The sequence below is a fragment of the Mus musculus genome, chromosome 2 (assembly GCF_000001635.26).
Source record: "Mus musculus strain C57BL/6J chromosome 2, GRCm38.p6 C57BL/6J".
Lineage (NCBI taxonomy): Eukaryota > Metazoa > Chordata > Mammalia > Rodentia > Muridae > Mus > Mus musculus.
The window spans coordinates 177,258,536-177,275,624 of record NC_000068.7 but is presented as its reverse complement, the minus strand read 5'-3'; the positions used below and the strand labels follow the sequence as shown (position 1 = coordinate 177,275,624).

The window sequence follows — 17,089 nt, the reverse complement described above, 5'->3', positions numbered from 1 at the left end:
AATATTTCATACAAGGAATCCATTACAGGCTTGCTTAATAAGGGCACAGATGTTGCAGATTATATAATAATTGTTTGAACATATGGAGGATGGAAAGGTTGCTCAGTGGTTAAAATCACTGACTGTTCTCCTGAAGGTCCTGAGTTCAATTCCTAGCAACCATATGGCGGCTCACAACCATCTGTATTGAGATTTAACTCCCTCTTATGATGTGTCTGAAGACAGCTACAGTGTACTTACATATAATAATTAAATAAATCTTTTATTTAAAAAGTATTTGAACATTTCTGGATGATCACTTGCTAGATATTAGCTTGTCCTATTATGGCTCTGGACAACCCACTTTCAACAAAATAAGAGAATACTGTACAGAAGGTATTAGAGTTACAAGGGCCAGCTTTGAGGAAAGCTACAAGCAGGACATGGAATTTACTGAAAAGAAGCTATGTGTGTTGCAGGTGACAGAGCTGGAGAAGTGAGAGTATGGAAAACCATGTGGCTAAGGCAATGTCATCATAATCTCAAGATGCTGAACAAGAAGCTATAAGTTTTGTTGTCTTCACTGTTAAATTTTGGTGTCTTTGGTCAGTTCAATTTTTTCAGATGATTTGATTATTTCTGCTAAGGATTGTTTCTTTTGTGACCTTGGATGTACAAAAGATAACAATCTCTCTTAAGCATATGGTACAGTGTGGACAGATAAAAAGTAGTTTTCATTTTTGAAAAAACATGTGGTAGTTAAATGATAATGGCTCCCATAGATTTATATATTCGAATACTTTTTTTTTAAAAAAAGATTTATTTAATTATTATATGTAAGTACTCTGTAGCTGTCTTCAGACACTCCATAAGGGGGAGTCAAATCTCAGCACAGATGGTTGTGAGCCATCATATGGTTGCAAGGATTTGAACTCAGGACCTTAAGGAGAGCAGTCAGTGCTTTTAACCACTGAGCCACCTTTCCGTCCTCCATATGTTCGAATACTTATTCTTTTAGTATATCGGACTAATTATGAAGGTTTTAACATCTTCTGACCAAGCCCACTTTGCTAGCTACCTCTTGTCTAGTTTCAAAGTATGAGCTCTCAGCTCTACCTGATGCCATGTGTTTATATTGCCAGTATTGACTCTAAGGCTTTGGAACAGTAAGCCCAAAATGAGCCTTCAATTATAATTTCCTTTGTCTATGGTGTTTTTCATGAGATCAATAGAAAAGAAATATACAGAGGAGTTCCATGGAAATCAGAAATCAGAATATCATCCCTTACAACTATAGAAACCAAGGAGGAATATTTTTCAACTTATCTCTAGGTCAGTATGATCTGTCCCATACCTTTCAAATTAGGAGTAATCCCAAGATTGACAATTATCTACTTCCCTTAAAAAGCAATCCTTTTAAGAATATTCTCCTTTAATTATAACCCAACCAGTTCCAAATAACATTTCTGCTCCAACTTGTATTGAAGACTCGTGTAAAGAACGGAGGCCCAAAAGCACAGGATTAAATATATACTACTACTTTTTTTTTTAACAGCTCACTTATTTTTTATTGAATATTTTCTTTATTTCCATTTCAAATACTATCCCCTTTCTCAGTTCCCTTCCCCAAGTCTCCCTGTCTGAGAAATAACAACAACCAAGATAAAGAATCACAATTATATTTGTTAAGGGCCAGTTAAGGGCTATTGTTTATTTCCTGTTCCAAATTAATCCTAAAGGTAAAATATGATTAATTCTGTATTGTTAATTATGGTTGTTTTCTCTAATGTCCCAAGTTAAAGGACAACTTGACATTTTGACTTGTGTTTCATCTATAGTCTTGAGATTTACAAAGTATAACTTGTTTCCACTGTTCCACTGTTCATGGTATGTTTTATTTATTTATTTTATTATTTTCGGGACAGGGTTTCTCTGTGTAGCCCTGGCTATCCTGGACTCACTCAGTAGACCTGGCTGGCCTTCAATTGGGAAATCTGCCTGCCTATGCCTCCCAAGTGCTGGGACTAAAAGCTTGCACCATCATTGCCCGGCATCGTAGGTTTTATGAACTGAAGATTTTAATTGTATTACCAACTGCAAGGCAAATCCAGGTTTGTAATAGTTACTATTCATCTTATCCTTGAGTTTGACTCCAAAAAGTTTTTCTGTTTTTACTTACAGCTCATTATCACTCTCAATTCAGAGGAGACTGGAAGATAGGCCTGGAAATAGAATAAATTTTTACTTCATATCATTTAGGTCATTGCTTCCTAGTTCTTGACAGTGTAACTGTATCTACCCTTTAAAAAACTAAGCCTATTTGATATGGTTTATATTATGGAAGAGACTATGTAGACAAGTGTGGCCTCAAATTCAAAAATAAGAATTTGCCTCCACACTTCTGGGATTGATAGCACATATTATCATGCTTGGCAATATCATTTTGAAAATGATTGTAAGGCACTGATGCTAAACACCTGAAATGACTTTAAGAGTTATTGCATTGTTCCAATTCTTCAGTGCTCTCTTTAAATTTTATTCTCTTTCTCTCCCCTCCGTCCCCCGCCCCCTCTCTCTCTCTCAGAAATTAACCTGTTATTTTATTTGTATGGTTATTTTGCCTCTGTATTTTTGTTTCTATCTGTGCCTGATGGCCACAAAGGCCAGGAAAGCCAGGAAGGCCACCATGTCTGTCATATGTTTCCTGCTTTGTTCTGAAGCTTGTCTCATAACCATCAAGTGGACTTGCAGGTGACCTAAACCCAGCCTGAAGACAGACCAAAATCTTGTTCCCTAAAATCTCTCTTTAATTGCTAACATTCTTGTCACCTGTCCACTTGTGGGCACATTGGTAACTCCCATGTAAGCTGATTTATGGGCTATGTAAGATATCCAGCTTGATTCTAGGAGGAAGAAGGAGGCATGCAGAGGGAGTGCTGTGGTTGGAGTTCAAATGAGCTCCAAATTTGCAAAACAGTGAACACAGAGACACTGCCCACAAAGGGAAGTAACAGACAATTGAGCAGCATGGATCTGCAATCTTAGTTACTCCAAGAGGCTTTTAGGAGGATGCACAGGTAATCTATTGGAGCAAAGGCACTAGTGCAACTGAACTGCAAATCTCTAGATCTGGAAAATGATTGGCCCAGGTTGGAACTGTGTCCCTTCAACACACCCTAACCCTAAGGGTAGTTAACATGTCACTCAAGACTCTTGAGCCAACCAGAATCTCTACACAGCTGCCAGTCAAAAAAGGAGGCAGCTCTTCCTGGTTCCAAGCCAGCAACTTCCTCCCTGTAATTCATCTGATCATTGCGTTTCTGTGGAATGTGTTTTGAGCGCCTCTACTAATTGATGTAAGGGGACCTCACAAACTCAAAACTCCAGACATGGTAAGTGCAAAGTCATCTGCCACAGAGAGGAGGAGCAAGCAGCTTAGCAAGAAATGCACTTGTAGTACCACTTCCCAGCACCTGGATGGTAAGAAGCAGGCAGCTAGATGAGGCCACCTGTGAGGTCCTTTGTGGGCCTAGTCTCCTCTTGGACCTGGCTGTGGCCTCTAAATAACTTTATTATTGGGCTGCATCTGCACAAAACATTTGCAGGAGGGGCTTCTCTGGAGAAATGTACTTGGCAGGATGACAAACTTGACAGCCTTTGTTTCTATGTTATTTTCTCTAAGTTCTGCCCTTAGCAGTTAACATGTAGGTGCAAGATCCATTTGGAGTTGTTTTTGTGGAGGTTGTAGAAGACATTTTATGTGCTGGGTAGCACTCCAATATTAAGCCCTGATGTACAAGGGTAGAGTTGATGATGTTATGGATTCATCAATGCTTAGGTAATATTAAGTGACACTAAGTAGAATGTAGCTGAGGTAGGGCTGCCTGTAAAACACCTGACAGGTATGTAGTATGCTAAGCAGTCCTGTTAAAGATTATTATGGCCATATGCATGTTTATTTTCCAGGGTTATCTGAAATTTGTCTCCAAACCATAACAAAAGGGACAAATCTGCTATACAGTCAGGCATTAGACCTATGCTGATATCAAAGAACAGCCCCCGAACAAGCTACTCACAATGGCATTATAGGGTCACAACCAACCTTAAGGCCTGGTATGCCATAAAGATATATTTTCCTTCATGGAAAAAGCATAGTTTTGCCTCAAGGGCAGGACTACAGCTGGTGACAGCTCTTTGAAAGGAAAAATACTATTGTGTTGAGGGCTGGTCCACTCAAGTAAAGCTTGATCCTAATGTGTGGAGAATTGCATATCTATCCTAAATTCCAGACCTTTAAGATCCTGGAGCCTTAAGCCTTAGGAGCTTGACCTAAGGCCGTTGTGTATTGAATACAAAACAGTGCTCATTCTCTTTTTTTTTTTTTTTTTTTTTTTTTAATTTTTTTTTTCCATTTTTTATTAGGTATTTAGCTCATTTACATTTCCAATGCTATACCAAAAGTCCCCCATACCCACCCACCCCCACTCCCCTACCTGCCCACTCCCCCTTTTTGGCCCTGGCGTTCCCCTGTTCTGGGGCATATAAAGTTTGTGTGTCCAATGGGCCTCTCTTTCCAGTGATGGCCGACTAGGCCATCTTTTGATACATATGCAGCTAGAGTCAAGAGCTCCGGGGTACTGGTTAGTTCATAATGTTGATCCACCTATAGGGTTGCAGATCCCTTTAGCTCCTTGGGTACTTTCTCTAGCTCCTCCATTGGGAGCCCTGTGATCCATCCATTAGCTGACTGTGGGCATCCACTTCTGTGTTTGCTAGGCCCCGGCATAGTCTCACAAGAGACAGCTACATCTGGGTCCTTTCGATAAAATCTTGCTAAGCTCATTCTCTTAAACCAGGATTAGCATTAGGAGAGGTGGCAATGGTCTGTGGCTAGGGCTTCTGGGAGAAGGTTCAGATCCTGAGATTCCAACTTTCTCCACAATGTGGCGATATGGTTCTCAGTCCCAAGTTCACGGGGCTTGGTCAGTCATGGTTTTTTGATACTTGGTAGTTATGTTTTGCAGTGCTGTTTTATTAGACTTCTGAGTTTGTCCCAGTGTATGCTAGTTTCTGCAGACTTCATAGAGGTCTCCATTTCTTTCCACTTATCCCTGTAAGTAGAATACAACATGCTACTCTTAAGTTTACTTGGCATAAGACATAGCTTGTGTAAACTCTCCCCACTGCAGCTGTTGCAAATTCTACCTTCTCCTTTTGCTATTTTTCTCATCTCTTGGGACCTCCAACTCAGGAACCCATCACTGAAAAATGGCTTGCTATTTCAGGGCTCTGAGGCACTTAATAAATGATTCTGGGGGTCTTTGCTTTGTATTTCTCCTAGCTGTCTTAAGTAGGACTTGTAATCTCTAGTCCATATTTAAATTGTTCAAAATAACCTGGGGACTGAACTGGAAAGAAACTTATGGATGAGAGCATATGTGGAATCCAAAAAACCTATTTTTGGCTAGCAGGTCTTTGAGCATTAGCCGCAGCTGAATTCATGATGCCATTAAGAATTTTTACTAATTAATATTTTTGTTGTGTATGCAGTGATTACTTTCTGGGATGACATGTTAATTCTGGGAGAGCTGTCTCTTCTTCCCCTTATAGAGATGTTTCTAAGACAAGCTATGTTGACTCAGGTAGCCTTGATCCTGGTCTGCTGCTCCCCAGGGCAATGACCTTGCTTTCCTCTTGATATAAATTTCTAAATTCTTGAGTTAAAGAATGTAGCAAAGTAGTGTTTTATAATTGCTCATTTGAGTTATATAATGAACTGTTCATTTCTTCCACCTTCAGTAGAGAACAGGAGCAATGGTTTACTGTGATCTCTGTCAGGTGAAGTAGGGCAGGAGACGGCTAGATCATAGACGAAAGCTTAAGGGAATCTGCTCCAGGTGTCACTATTCTAGAGATACGAGTCAGGCAGGGTGAATACTTTTGTAATTTCACTAAATGTATTAAATAATGCATGTTATTAAATAAAACTAGATTGGTGTGTGCTTAATTTGTGCAAGTTAGCTTGAGCCAATGATAATGAATTTCTGTTTTAGGATCTGTACTATATAGATATTATGTATCAGAAATGTAAAACACATGCCATTAGCTGTAGCTGTGTGTATCACATTATAGATCTCAGTAGTTAACAAAGCACATAGGGGCAAGGTCAAACACTATCTTATTAATGCCATTTGTTCTACCAGAAAGGGCATGATCTTTTCCAAATCAGTACGGTAATATATTTTTTCAATTATTTTTATCTTTTTAAAAAGTTATTTTTCGGTTTTACTTTTTAAATTTCATTTTCAGTATCCATAGGTGACCTCTTATGTGTTTCTATTCTCCAATATTACCCGAAAATTAAGAATTCCATTCCTTTTTTTTTTTTTTTTTTTTTTCGAGACAGGGTTTCTCTGTGTAGTCCTGGCTGTCCTGGAACTCACTCTGTAGACCAGGCTGGCCTCGAACTCAGAAATCCGCCTGCCTCTGCCTCCCAAGTGCTGGGATTAAAGGCCTCACGCCTGCCTCACGCCCGGCTCCATTCCTATTTTTAAAAAGATAACTTATACTTCTGTCATTGTCACTTTCACTTTTAAATTATTGTTAATGTATGAATTTCATTGCAGGTTTTTTTCAGGACTTCCCCAGTAAGAAGTAGAGATGGCTGTAGTGGGTATTGCATGCATAATTGAATGTACAAAGAAAGGATGCTGGGCCTTTAAAATGGAAAATACTTGGTCTACAGGACTAGAATATTCTTTTAAATGTACATTTTCCAGACTTGGGCTTTGTCTGCTTGTAGGGTGTAACAGATGAGTTTGGAAGGTTTCAGCTGTCTGAGTCATTTGCTCTGTGATCACACAGTGAAGGAGCTGCTGTTGCCCTGAGGCCCAGCTGGGTTTTCCATGCTAATGAGGGACTCTGGGCAGGCCTAACCATCAGGAACACTAGGAGAATTTAGGTAGCTTGCTGGTTCTTTAAAGGATTCTCCTCAGATGCATGTGTTACAAGCTGCCTGGAAGACCACAAGCCATCCCCTGGTTATTATAGTAATGTCCATTGAGAGTACAGGAGGAGCAAGTCTGCAGAGCTATTTGAGTCTGATCTGCTGGTGCTAAATGGACTGTGGGTCAGAGTGTGGTTCTGTTGGTCCATGTGGTGATCATAACAGAGGCCCTTGTCCTTTGACTCTTCCTGAGTGTGGATTTACAGGGGTGGGGGTGGCTCGCTAGGCCTGGGAGTGGGAAGGTATGGAATTTAAATGTCACTATGCAGGGCCTATATACAGGCATGGCCTTTAGTGTGCCGTAGGACAACATTGGAAAAGTAACGGTTTGCTTTCTAGAATTCCTGACCCTCTGTATTCAGTTTTGTGTGACTAATTTTATAAAATAGTTTAGAAGTTAGTTGTAAAGATCGACAGCGGTCATCCTTCAGAAATACTTGATTAGATTCCTTTTACCTTTCTATTCCCTATTGTCAAAATGGCATGATTCACAGAACTTCAATTCTTGGTTACAAAAGGAGCTTCTGACATGCAGAAGTTTCCCAGGTGTTGCTGGTGCTGGGTGGGTGGATAGGACTGATTGGAGCATAATGCATATGGCAGGAAGCAGACATTAAATTATCATTCAGCATTGTTTTGTATATGGGCTCCTGTGGGTCTGGTTTAGCCTGAAATCACTAAGGGTCATGAACAGCTATAGAACAATAGCTCAACTTTCTGATCATCTACAATGACAGAGAGGGCTCTGAAGCATGGGGCCTCTCTGTTCAGAAGACAGATCAGTAGTAACTAGGGTCAAATTTATAACAGTTTAGGGGTGACTTTGAGTTATCTTTATTGGAGTCATGAAATATGATTTTATTTTATTTCTATACACACACTAGCACAGGTAACATTGGTCAAGTTCACATTGTTCCTGGTGTAGTTGCCTTAGTAATTGAAGAAAAGTTGAAAATTGGTCACATGGAAATGGGCAGAGGAAGCTTTCCCTGATATTGTGTTGCATTTCTGTGGGCTACTATGAAAACTGTGTCTAGGATAACGGATAGAGGGCTTGTTCTTTAGACAGACTGCTTGGTCTTGGGGAAAACTGTCTATGGTTGAGAAGAGGGTGTCTGCCCATACTTGGGGGCTAATAAGAGAAGGGGACATGTGGCAAGAAGGTAAGGGGAGATGGAAATAGTCTTTTGTATCTACAGGTGACATGGGCAGGTGAGAGGAAACTGCAGTCTTAAGAGAACTATTACATATTTGGTCTCAAGGAACAATAATGTGGAAGGTCTACCAGCATTCTACATGGTTCCATACACAACATCTTAATACTAAGGCATCAGGTTCCCAGAGATCATTTATTTACTTAAGTTTTTGTTGTCCAACTGTGAAAGACTGGATAAAAAGTACTATGTGGGTGGGCAGGGCAGTCAGCAAATATTCATTTTGAAGTACACCTTTACACTTTTGTCTGTATCATATTTTTATTTTTTATGTACACACGTTTGGGATCTTTTAGAATTTAATCACCTATGATGACGTGCATGTGAACTTCACTCAGGAAGAGTGGGCTTTGCTGGATCCTTCTCATAAAAATCTCTACAAAGATGTGATGGTAGAGACCTATAGGAATCTCACAGCTATAGGTAATATTGTGATTTTTTTATTTGCTTTGTAAAATGTCTATGTTATTGTAATTAGTTCTTATAATTTCAATTGAGAGTGAGGAAGAATATGGTGTATAAATCACTCATGGTTTTAAAGTTCAATGGCGTTAGTAACTTAAATGTTGCCTAATTTCCAATAATGTAACATACTTTCTCTGGTACTGGGTTTAGGTTACATTTGGGAAGAACATACAAGTGAAGACCATTTTCAAACTTCTAGAAGTCATGGAAGGTAATTTTCCTCTGTAAGCTGATGAGAAAATGCCTATGAAGAAAGTTTAACGTGTGCTACAAGTAGTAAAGAAAACCAAAAGGGTACAATAAGCACTGCTTTCAGTGATGGATGTTTACTGACTTTCATAAAATCATATATGTCTATGTCAAATATGTAATTATTGTTTGCAAGGCATTCTATTAGTTCAAAGGTAGAGAAAGAATGGCTTAACAGATATGTTACTGTTTAAATCAAGCCTAGTAGAGCCATGCTGTACAAGTGCGAGTGTCTTCAGTCTCATATCGCTTAGCTATTGCAACAGGAACTAACAGTGATTAGGTGACAAGTATATGTCTAAAACCTAGTAATAATCCATAGAATATCTGAGCTTAATGATATACTTGTAATAACATTGCTAAATTTAGCGAGATGAACAGTTCATAAGATTAAAAAATGGTTTGTGGAAAAACCTTAAACTCTGTACCACATCTCTGTTACGAAAGAAAGTCAGCTGTGAATGTAACATGGAATTTTCACTTGTTATTCTTCTTTTGATGTGGATGTCATAGGTTAGGATGGATACAAGCCTTGTGAACATTGAGGCATTGAAAGAAGCCACATACCTTTCTCTTTTCCAGAACAATTAGAGGATATGCAGTATAACATACTTTGAGCAACATTCTTAATGTGCTATAAGTTTATAAATAATTTGTTTCCGAACATTGCTGGGGACATTTACAAACGAAAACTGCTGAAAATAGTAATGAGAATCAAGGCAGTAGAATTTTTTTCTTTTGCATTTGTTCATATTCCAAATGTAGTATTACTCTCATGATAACAAAATTTGTGAATGCAATCACTGTGCAAACACTGTGAGTTCTTCCTGTTTTTTTCAAATATGTGAGTAACCTTTTATGGGAAAATTATGTTATAAATGTGAGCCAGATAATCAGTACTGTTCCCATTTCATGTATACTCAAAGATGTAAAACAATCCATAATTCAATAGAACTCCTTTGAATGTAAACAAAGTAATATTATGTTAATATTAATTTGCTCTTTTCAATGAAATCAAATTTTAAAAGAATTCATACAGATAAAAAGACTCATCAGTATAATCAGTGTAAGAAAGATTTCACGTGTGCCAATTTTATTTGCAGGCATGAAAGAAGTTGTTCTGCAGAGCAACCCTCTGAGTTTATTCACTGTGGTAAAGCCTTTGCAAATGAGAGTGGTAGTCAAAGGCATCAAATAAAACATACTGGAGAGAAACAGCATGACTGTAACCAATGTGGTAAAGCTTTTAAAAGAAGGAGTGACCTCCAAATACATAAGCGAACACATACAGGAGAGAAACCCTATGAATGTAAACAATGTGGTAAAGCCTTTTCACAAAGCAGTCATCTCCGAATACATAAGCGAACACATACAGGAGAGAAACCCTATGAATGTAAACAATGTGGTAAAGCCTTTGCACAAAGCAGTCATCTCCAAATCCATAAGCGAACACATACAGGAGAGAAACCCTATGAATGTAAACAATGTGGTAAAGCCTTTGCACATAGCAGTCATCTCCACATACATGAGCGAACACATACAGGAGAGAAACCCTATGAATGTAAACAATGTGGTAAAGGCTTTGCACGAAGTGGTGACCTCCAAAAACATAAACAAACACATACAGGAGAGAAACCATATGAATGTAAACAATGTGGTAAAGCCTTTTCAAGAAAGAGTGTCCTCCAAATACATAAACGAACACATACAGGAGAGAAACCCTATGAATGTAAACAATGTGGTAAAGCCTTTGCACAAAGCAGTCATCTCCGAATACATAAGCGAGCACATACAGGATTGAAACCCTATGAATGTAAACAATGTGGTAAAGCCTTTGCAGGAAGCAGTGGTCTCCAATGCCATAAAAGATCACATACAGGAGAGACACCATATGAATGTAACCAAGGTGGTAAACCCTTTGAAGGAAGCAGTGGTCTTGAATATAATAATCGAACACAAACAGCTGAAAAACCCTATGAATGTAACCTATGTGCTAAAGTTTTGCAGGAAGGAGTGACCTTTAAAGAGAAAAGACCATACAGGAGAGAGACTCTATGAAGGCATCTGATGTTATAAAGCCTTTGCAGCAAGCATTGATCTCCAAGTACATAAATGAACACATACCAGAGAGGAACCTTTTAAATGTAACCAAAGTGGTAAAGCTTTTTTGAAGGGTAAAAGGCTGGAAAACAATTTTCCAAGCAAATGGTCTGAAGAAACAAGCTGGAGTAGCCATTCTAATATCAAATAATATCAACTTCCAACCTAAAGTTATCAAAAAAGACAAGGAGGGGCACTTCATACACACCAAAGGTAAAATCTTCAAAGATGAACTCTCAATTCTGAATATCTATGCTCCAAATGCAAGAGCATCCACATCTATGAAAGAAACTACAGTAAAGGTCAAAGCACATATTGCACCTCACACAATAATAGTGGGAGACTTCAACACACAGCTCTCATCAAGGAACAGATCCTGGATGAAACTAAACAGAGACACATTGAAACTAACAGAAGTTATGAAAAAAATGAATTTAACAGATGTCTACAGAACATTTTATCCTAAAACAAAAGGATATACCTTCTCAGCACCTCATGGTACCTTCTCCAAAATCGACCAAGAGAACCAAAGAGGATTGCCATGCTAGTAAATGAAGTGGATGCAGGCTTGAGAGCTGGGAATGGCAGAATACCAGCCATGTAAGAGCCAGGGAAGAGAGCCCCAGTGGCCCCTCCTGTGATTGATTCTGGGGTAGCAAAAATGGCATAGAGACTTTAGTAAGTAATAATTCAGGATTATCACAGAAAAGAATTAGCAATGTGGAAGTTTGAGAGTGTCCCAACCAATTAGCTGATTTAAAATAGTAAATAAAGCTGTGTATCTTTATTTGAGGATCTAAAGCATTTGCATGCTCAGTGAGGAACTTGCACAGGAAGCATCCTATAGTAGATCAGAGTAACCAACCAACTCTGCAGAATGTACCTCACCTGTAGGCTTGAACTCAATATTAAAAATTAATTGTAGATTCTCAAGTGGAAAACCATGTCATGATGTGAGATAAAGAGATGTGGAAAATTGGATTCTTAGCAGAGATGCTGGTTTACTGGAGACATGAGGTGTGTCACCAAGCTGTGCAGGTTCACAACTAGAACAAAAGGTGAGCTGAACTGGTATGCATAATTCTTGGTTCCATGTCATAAGCTGGGATGTAGCAAAATCCCCCTAGCTGATCCAGACATCCTGCCTTTGTCTCCTGCCTAGCCATTGGCTGTTGGCACTTTTTTTACCCATTTACAATCAGCTTGGGGCAGGGAATCTCAGTGTCCCAATATGGGCTTATCATGCAATTTGAACAATTTAACAGGAGTAGCATGAGAACCAATACACAATTGGGAATAAGCAGAAAAACCAAACCAAAACAAACACCAGGCCCTAAGTATTGCCTTTTTTTTGTTATTACCCTGCATTTACTCATATGGTGACTCTAAGTTCAAGTTTCCAGGCATGGGGTCTTGTGGAAATCCAACCTCACTTTACTCATATTCTCTTCTTGAAAACATAATGACTGTCACTAATAATACTTTCTGCTTTTCATTGTGCTCCTCAAAACATAAGACCTGTACTTTACCACCAAAGAACAAATCCATATGATTGGTTAAACTATAACACCCATAATATATAACAGATGACACTCTAAACTACATAAGCCCCTATCCCTAAATTCTGATTGGTGTGAAAATGAAGCTATAATTTGGAAGGTATGTTTCTGTCTGTCCATCCTTTTTTAAAAAATAATTTTATTTCTTTTTTTTTCCTTTTTTTTTAAAGATTTATTTGCTTATATATTATGTGTAAGTACACTGTAGCTGTCTTCAGACACTCCAGAAGAGGGAGTCAGATCTCCATACGGATGGTTGTGAGCCACCATGTGGTTGCTGGAATTTGAACTCCAGACCTTCGGAAGAGCAGTAGGGTGCTCCTACCCACTGAGCCATCTAACCAGCCCATAAGTTTATTTCTTCATTTCTTTATTGTCTGATGACTTTTTTTTTTTACAATCCACACCTTATACCCCTTGTCTTCTTCAGGGTTTCTATTCCTGCACAAACATCATGACCAAGAAGCAAGTTGGGGAGGAAAGGGTTTATTCGGCTTATACTTTCATACTGCTTGCTCTTCGTCACCAAGGAAGTCAGGACTGGAACTCAAGCAGGTCAAGTGGCAGGAGCTGATGCAGAGGCCATGGAGGGATGTTTCTTTATTGGCTTGCTTCCCTGGCTTGCTCAGACTGCTCTCTTATAGAACCCAAGACTACCAGTGCAGAGAGATGGTCCCACCCACAAGGGGCTTTTCCCCTTGATCACAAACTGAGAAAATGTCTGACAGCTGGATCTCATGGAGGCATTTCCCCAACTGAAGCTCCTTTCTCTGTGATAACTTCAGCTTGTGTCAAGTTGACACAAAACTTGCCAGTACAATTGACACCTTGTCAACTTGACACACAAACACATCACTAGTAATCCTCAAACCTTAGTTTCTTATTCATCCCCTAGATATACACAACTTTGAAAGTCCCACAGTCTTTACATATTAAAAGTTAAATCCTTTAAAAATATCTAATAGCCTTTAAAATCCAAAGCCTTTTACAATTAAAAGTCTCTTAACTGTGGAATCCACTAAAGTATATTCTCCCTTCAAGAGGGAAAAATATTAGCGCACAGTCACAATCAAAATCCAAAATTAAACTCCAACTATCCAAAGTATGGGATCCAACTCACGATCCTTTGGGCTCCTCCAAGGGCTTGGGTCACTTCTCCAGCCCTGTCCTTTGTAGCACACAGCTTGTCCTCTAGGCTCCAGATGCCTGTACTTTACTGTTGCTGCTGTTCTTGGTCATTCATGGACGTGAAAACTCCAAAACACTGCATGATCTCTTCAGCACTGGGCCATCAATTGCACCTGAGGCTGCACCTTCACCAATGGCCTTCCATGGTCTCTCACAGTGCTGGGCTTCAGCTGCTCTGCATGATCCCTTTATGCCTTCAAAACCAGTACCACCTGGGTACCTCTTACACATTACCAAGTCCAGCCAGAGCACAAGATACAACCTTGACTATCTCTAGAACACTGCCTCTGTGCTCTCAGAAAACACTTCCCATATGATGCCACCTCAATGATGCTGGTTTCTTTTTAATCACTGCTAATTTCTTAGCTCCAACTAAACAGCATCAGTAGTCCCAGTAATACAAAGTTTTCACTCTAGTAGTTCTGGTATCTTGTTCATCACAGCTGATTCTTCAGCCCTAGCTATCCAGAACCACAGATCTTCACAATCCAAAATAGAAATGGCCCTCAAAAGTCTTTAATTTTCCCTGTGAAAATTTACAAGCCAGGATTTAATCTTCTGCACTGCTCTCAACATTATCTTTCAAGCTCCTACACAACATCCCACAGAGTTCTTAACACCGAATGGATCTTCTGGCCCAAAGTTCCAACTTAATTTAAGAGCAAGTACTCTTCCTTAGGTTATAGGATATTTGAAAGCTCATAGTGGATTGCCCAGACCCCTTAATGAGGGCAATGCCTCAGCAGGTTTGCATATTAGGCAGAGTATAGGCATTACTCAGGAACAGTTTAGCCAAACACTCTCATTCTTTACATCATTAAAAAGCAATAGGTTGAGACAACAATTTGGTATTTCTAGAGAATGTGCATGTCAAATTGTAAAGACTTTCATCAGTGTCCTCAGTTTCTTCCTGTATCACACAAAGGTGTTAATCCTCTAGGAGTTAATCCTCTAGGACTGGTACCTACTCAGTTATGGCAAATAGACGTTACTTATATATCTGAATTTTAAAAAATGTTAAACAATGTACATATGTGCTACATCCAATCCAGTAGTGAGAAGCGCAACAGGCCCCGAAAAACTGTATAAGTTCTCCTAAGGGGGCTGGAGAGATGGCTCAGTGGTCAAGAGCATTGACTGCTGTTCTGAAGGTCCTGAGTTCAAAGCCCAGCAACCACATTGTGGCTCACAATCACCCATTATGACATCTGATGCCCTCTTCTGGTGTATCTGAAGACAGCTATAGTGTACTTAAACATAATAAATAAACAAATCTTTAAATCACATAATTATAAACAAAATAAGTGCTCCTAAGAATTGATTTTTTTTTGACATATACCTAAGTTAGATTCTAGACAGTCCTTGATCCGACCCTGGGCATGGATAGCTAAGTCACTGCCCTATGCAGGAATTTACCATTATCTAGGAAGAAGGAAGTTTGTGACCAGAGGAGGAACCAGAGTAAATACTTAGAACTATAGATTGCTGAGTTACACCCATATACAAGTGTTTACAATGGCCTAGGGGGAATATGGACTATATAATAGACTACAATAGGAACTATGCCAAGGGCATGAAGCCCTTGCCCTTGGCTTCTAAGATTAAGTGGACCTTAGGTGGAGCTGTTTTTGATCCCAGTTGTTAACACTGAATTTTATCCCAGTTGGTTCCTCTGGTCAGTCCTTCTGTGTTTGCATTCCTCTGTTTTGTGTAAGAATTCAGTAACATCATTGTACCTTGCTGGAGTGTCACTGAACTTTCCTATTTTCTTCTGTATAAAAAGTTTGATGCTCGATTTAACAAATTACATTCAGATTCAGCACACTCTCTCATATCTGTGTCTGTCTGTCATTCCCGCCTACTCGATGCCCATCTGCTGGAACTCCTGATTCCCAAGGATTGAGGAGCGCCCACTGGACCCGATTCATAGCAAGTATGACTATTGATACCTTCTCAGGTTATCTATTTGGAAATGCTTTAACAAGAGAAGCAACTAAATATGAAACTAGTCATTGCCTACATGTTTTTCTATACTGGATGTTCAAAATGACATGGAGTTACTGGCTATTACAGTCAGACATTTGAGATGTTTTGTTAACAATTTAATATCAGTCATATTACTGGGATTCCTTATTATCCTCAAAGACTAGGTATTGTGGAATCTTAGAATATTTTCTTAACAGAGAAACAGTGAAACTAACAGAAGTTATGAAACAAATGGATTTAACAGATGTCTGTAGAACATTTCATCCTAAAACAAAAGGATTTACCTTCTTTTCAGCAACTCATTATACCTTTTCCAAAACTGACCATATAATTGGTCACAAAACAGGCCACAACAGATACAAAAATACTGAAATAATCCCCTGCATCCTATCAGAACACCACAGATGAAGGCTGATCTTCACTAACAACATAAATAATAGAAAGCCAACATTCACGTTGAACCTGAACAACACTCTACTCAATGATAACTTGGTCAAGGAAGAAATAAAGAAAGAAATTAAAGACGTTTTAGGGTTTAATGAAAATGAAGCCAGGCGTGGTGGTATACGTGTTTAATCCCAGCACTCCAGAGGCAGAAGCAGGCAGATTTCTGAGTTTGAGGCCAGAAAATATAATAATCAAAGAAAATAATATCAAAGAAAATACATGGTGGTACTCCTGTCTTATGGCCTAGTAAGCCATCAATGTGAGGAGAGGCCCTTGGTCTTGCAAAGATTCTATGCCCCAGTATAGGGGAAAGCCAAGGTCAGGAGGAAGGAGTGAGTGGATTGGGGAGCAGGGTGAGGACGGAGGTTATAGGGGATTTTCGGAGTGGAAACTAGGAAAGGGGGTAGCATTTGAAATGTAAATGAAGAAAATATCTAATAAAAATATATTTAAAATAAAAAGACTACTTTTGCAGAGAACCTGTATTCTCTGTATCTACACATAGGCTCAGAACTGTATAAAACTCCAGTACAAAAGATTCATTGTCCACTTCTGTCCTATGAGGGAATCAGGAATGCATGTGATAAACATACAAAAAGGCAAAACACTCATGCACGTAGAATAATAAAATAATTTTTTCTTTATTACAAAATGGAAGGTTTAATCAGCTGAAATGAGGACAATCAAAGGGTGGGTGAGAGGGTCAAGCCAAAATTGGCTATGTAGAATAGCCAAGGATATCTCATAGTTGTACCCTCAACTGAAGGGCTATTTGCAGCTGAGAGATCAGGGTCATTCTTTATTGAGGATGAGGTGAGTGGAAGGCTGCCCATTGTCCAATAACGGGCCCACAGTCAGACCCATGCAGGCATTGCTAAATGGACTTAGTAGGGATC

The 17,089-nt window shown here is 39.1% G+C and overlaps 1 long non-coding RNA gene and 1 pseudogene across 2 annotated transcripts; both read left to right on the top strand.

The window, feature by feature from the left end:
- The window catches only part of Gm14412, a 130,245-nt pseudogene extending 119,108 nt beyond the window's left edge, over positions 1-11,137 (top strand).
- On the top strand, positions 3,119-8,967 carry LOC115489547. 2 transcript variants are annotated; one of them, XR_003954134.1, is made up of 2 exons: positions 3,119-3,371; positions 8,815-8,967. It is a non-coding gene; the product is annotated as an uncharacterized LOC115489547 (long non-coding RNA). The 2 variants fall into 2 exon arrangements; XR_003954133.1 differs by lacking the exon at positions 3,119-3,371 and adding an exon at positions 8,585-8,622.
- Positions 11,138-17,089: the final 5,952 nt, after the last annotated feature.